General features: G+C 36.9%; 1 long non-coding RNA gene across 2 annotated transcripts; it reads right to left on the bottom strand.

The window, feature by feature from the left end:
- Nucleotides 1–2,638: 2,638 nt before the first annotated feature.
- Nucleotides 2,639–4,689, bottom strand: LOC149187473 (uncharacterized). Of its 2 annotated transcripts, XR_016256202.1 has the most exons (3): nt 4,499–4,689; nt 3,215–4,142; nt 2,639–3,098 (listed from the first exon to the last, which is right to left on the bottom strand). It is a non-coding gene; the product is annotated as an uncharacterized LOC149187473 (long non-coding RNA). The 2 variants fall into 2 exon arrangements; XR_016256201.1 differs by having other exon boundaries at nt 2,639–4,142.
- Nucleotides 4,690–4,970: the final 281 nt, after the last annotated feature.

The raw sequence follows: 4,970 nt of genomic DNA, 5'->3' as shown, positions 1-4,970 counted from the left end.
ATTACTGCAAGCTTTGGAAATGGATTCTCCAAGATGCTATGCTCCACTAAATAAGGGGATTTCGTTTAGATTGCAGAAGCTCAAAATTTTCTATCTTTTCCAGTTTTTTTGTGTTTGTTCTCAGTTGTTTTTCTAATGTAGTATGGCTCTACTCCAATCAATGTGAGAGCAGGGATGTTATTCCAGAAATAACAATTCGCCTTCAAGAGAGAAAGTGGGAAGGGCTATATGACTAGGAAGCTGTACGGAGTCCACTATCAAGCAGTTGAGAATCCCACGAGTAGGAAAAAGGTGGACAAAGTCTCCAAAGTGCATTCAGGGGTAGAAAGGAAGACTCATAGATAATTAAGCATAAGGACTTAGGAGTTGAAAAGAAGCCCTGAGAAAGCTTTCAAGATACTTTACCCCTCCAAAGGATCAATTATTGGCATAGGAAACATAAAGATTTAAGAGAGAAGGATTCCAGATTGGATAGAGTAGGGCCCTCTTTGTTCTCTACCGAGGATCCTTAGGATACTAAAGGATGTAAGAATGTCTTTAAGAAAACTATATATTCCCAGTGGATGGTCAAAGATCTTCTAATTGATGTTGGCAGCCTGGACGAGAACACAAAATCTGAGCTTGGAAATTCAATCCACAATATTTTTGTTGCTGACAGGAAATTCATAAAATAGAGGTCGGCTTCACTGGAGGAGCATGTTGCTAAAAAACGTTGATACCGACATATTTGCTGTAGAAGGTTGGGATAAATCATTTGAAATTTGAAGGGATGGAGTGAAGAAATTCATATACAAAATCTAGTGGATCAGTGGCCCTTCCTCAACTGATCAGATCAATCCAGACTCCAGAGTATTTCAAGGCATTCTGCTGGCCATATGCCTTTGCTCCGAAATTGTTTCTTGTCTTAATTATTTCTATCTAGTTCTCTTTGCCTCTGTTACCCCTCTCTAGGGTTTTTCTTTCAAGGGGAGGAAGAAAAGAGCAAGGAGGAGCAACCATATTAGTTTCTCAAGCTCTACTATTGATCTTGTACATGAGTTTTGTGGTTAATACTCACACAATCTTATAACTGATTTTGTTAGTTGAGGCAGTGCAATTGTAGATCCTGGACTTATAGATTTAGGGTTGTTATATAACTTCTACCTTTGATATTAGAAAAACACACTCATTACTTTATCTCTTGTAAGGGATTTAAGAATAGGAGTAGATTTATTCTTGTGATACGAACATTTTTTTTGGTACATCTGCAGTTTTCCAATGCATGGGATTGTCTAAGCAACCATAACATTCTCTTCATAAATAGAATAAATTGAAGCACCACAAACTTTATGGTTTCTTAGCATCCATTTGACACAGACACGAGGTAAGGCATTCCTTTCCAATGCATAGGAATAAAATAATATACACTCATTACTTTCTCTCTTGTAAGGGAATTTAACAATAGAAGTAGAGTTATTCTTGTGATAAACTTTTTTTCTGCATCTGCAATTTTCCAATGCATGGGATCGTCTAAGCAACCATAACATTTTCTTCATAAATAGAATAAATTGAAGCACCACAAACTTTATGGTTGCTTAGCATCCTTTTGACACTAGACACGAGGTAAGCCTTTCTTTTCCAATGCAGAGGAATGGAATAATATAGAGTTCTCCATGGTTTAAATTCTAGTAACATTCAAGTTGTTGATTTTGACTTCAAGTTTTGCAATTTTATTTTTTGCAAATTTGTGATTTGTGCAATCATTTGATATGCGTTTAGATATTTCTAGGTTTTTCTATCCAACCAAAATTGCACTGATTTGGAAATCTTAGAGTCCAATCCTTGAGTGTGAAGAAACTTGTAATGTTCCTTATTCGCTTAAATTCTTTTCTCTGTATTTCCCATTGATCTAAAAGATATTTTGATGAAAGTTTCCTGGATTGAGATATATAACTTCTTCTTCTATGTTCTATTTAGTCATTGTATAGTGTGTGTTTCTCTGAAATTCAAATTTAAAACAAATCCACTCCAAACAAGGGAGGCTTCACTTTGTTCTTTTAGTGGCTATTTTTGGTCATTGTTTGACCCTAATTATTGTGCAATGTTTGTAGAAATCTGCATAATTGAACTCTTGGAGGTCACAAGTTTTGCCAGTTTTTTGCCTCCAACAGTAGCTGAAAATATGTTACACCAAGATATGCATACTATCTCAGATTAGAATTCAGAGTAGCCATCATGAAAACTAGTGACATGGTAACTCTTTCTCAATGTAACTGAATTTCTTAATACCTAATGGTTCAATCACGATCTTTGTAGAATACTTGTATAATTGTCATGTAGCTTTGTTGTTTTGTAATGCATGTGTCTTACACTATCTGTTAGATAGTTTTCTTTGACTCTTTGACAACCCAGGATTATAACCTATCTGATGAAATGATTTGAGAGAATACAAACATATACCTCTTGCATAATTATTTGTGGTTTATCAAAAATGGATGTGTCTTTCAATATACCAATTAAAAATGCATTTTTTTGGTCAATAAAGGAGAAAGTTTCCATTAATAATACAAAATTTAACAATATTACAGTCTGATATTGTTGCCTAGCAAAGAGAGTCCAGGTCAGGTATCTGGAGATGACCCTTGATTGAAAAAAGGACTTGACTTTCCTACCCAATACTGCTTGTCTTATCGAAATTTACATAGCTTTCAAAATCTCTAACGGTACTCCCAATAATTCATTCCAATATTGCTTGGATTATACAACAAAGCAAGTTTCAGAGATCTTTTATTGACAACTTGACTATACCTCTCCAAAAGACTATTAGCATATAACTAAAATAAATATTTTTCTGGCTAGAATAGCTCTACTTCTATTATTAAATTCCCTTACAAGAGAGAAAGTAATGAGTGTGCTGATCTAATAGAAAAGGTAGAAGTTATACCTAAATCTATAAGACCAGGATCTGCAGCTGTACTGCCTCAACGAACAAAATCAGTTATGTAAAGATTGTGTGAGTATTAACAACAGAACTCATATACAAAATCAATGGTAGAGCTTGAGAAACCGATAGGGTTGCTCCTCCTCGCTCTTTTCTTCCTGCCCCTGAAAACAAAACCCTAGAAAGGGTAACAAAGACAAAGAGATCACTACCAAAAATCCAATCGTAAACTTCTACATTTAAAATGCTACATTGTCGAAGATGATAAAACCTCATTGAGGACATCATCCTCACCATTGGAAAAAAGCACCGCATCCTTCCCTTCTCCATTAACAAAGTCTCTGCGCTCAAGCTTGCATGCCAGGCAATAAAAATCATCTTCTAAGATTTAGATGTTGTTGTTCGTGATGCCCCTGAGCATACACCCACCTCATGAATGACCAATTACACTTTGGACCACATGAAGTTTCATGACAGAATATCATACGAACAAGAACTTTCCCAAGGGCTTTAAACTCGTTGAAGCATGTCTCCCACACAAGCCTACTGCTTTGAGGATTGGCAATTTTCATTTTACCTGTTACAAGGTCTCGTTTTTCTACCTAAGCTGCCTGAGGATGCAATGGGTATAGTCCCTTAACACGCCATTTCATGATGTGCCTCCTCTCTGGATGCTAATTGCGTAATCCTTTTCCTGTTCTGTTGTCAAGCATCTAAATGGGGGCAATTATTTCCCACTGTTGTCCCTGAGGATATACAGAGGATCTAGAATAAAATCAACCAACGACGACGGATGATAATTCTTCGCAAACCTCTTGTCACTTGTCTCTTGAACCGACCCTTCATCTACATTGTATTTCGCACACCAATCCTTAACTTTCATCCTCAGATCATCTCAAAGATGAAGGAATTTTCCCAACAAAGGCCTCTCAACCTTAATCTCCTGGATCATCATCTTCACCAGCTTCACCAATGACAACGCTGCATCCAATTCATTCCCAAACCTCATATCCCTGATCATGTATGCAACCTCTCTTCTATATGGAACCTCTGCATAGAGAGCCTTGCAGGCATCCTCCAACACCGTCAGCTGAAATGCCCGCACCGAATTCACAACATCCTCCATCATCGCATGAACATACACACAATTGTTACCAGCAAAACATGGATGGGGGAGCACTCTAATGAGATTGACATGGTCCATCTCTTGCATCTAGTACTTCTGAAAATACCAATTTTCATTATAAGTAAATTAAACATGGATAAATAATTGATCATTCCATATAGAACGACAAACTCATAAAATTAAACATGCCAAAGAGGCATTGGTTATCCAATATGTTTAAACAGTCTCACGGGAATGAAGAATTAAACATTTATTATCCTTAGCAACAAATAACTACCATACTCTGTAACGCACAAGGCAGAAGCCGAATTACATAACCCCCCGCCTCATACTCAGAAACAGAGCAGAACAGAGCCCAAATACACATACATGGACGCATCCCCTTTGGGAAGTCAGACGCTCTATGTCAATCATATCGAATTGAAACATAAAATTAATAGAAAATCGAATACCTCTAAATTATTCCCTCCTTGCGACTTGATCTTCTTCACGCTGTCTTACAGCATTGCCAGGGCACCCAAATTCTCTTTGCCACCAGAGAACATAGGGCCCGAAGCAGAACCAACCTGAGCGATACGGTGATTCCACCATTGTTGAACGCTAGGGAGGCGGAGGAGTCAATGTTGCCTTCGCAGGGATTCTCTTTTTGCGGCTAGTGTCACGCCCCAATTCTGTTTTAGCCGGTTAAACACTTAAACATTTTTTTTTACATTTTCTTTTCTAAGTTATTTTCCGAATTAAACCCAACATTCATATAATTCACCATTTTACTTTATTAATGTGCAGAATAACATTAATACACTTAAACCATGCCAGAGACAAGATTACACAAGTATGCATATAATTTTTTATATTTGTTATTTTTATAAAAATTCCCAGAGGTCCGTACTAAACCGAGTTTATGACTTTTTACAATGGACAACT

This window comes from Pinus tabuliformis, chromosome 3_1 (genome assembly GCF_031772625.1).
Source record: "Pinus tabuliformis cultivar Carrire ecotype Pingquan chromosome 3_1, CPIR1, whole genome shotgun sequence".
Taxonomy (NCBI): Eukaryota; Viridiplantae; Streptophyta; class Pinopsida; order Pinales; family Pinaceae; genus Pinus; species Pinus tabuliformis.
This window is presented reverse-complemented; position numbering and strand designations above follow the sequence as displayed.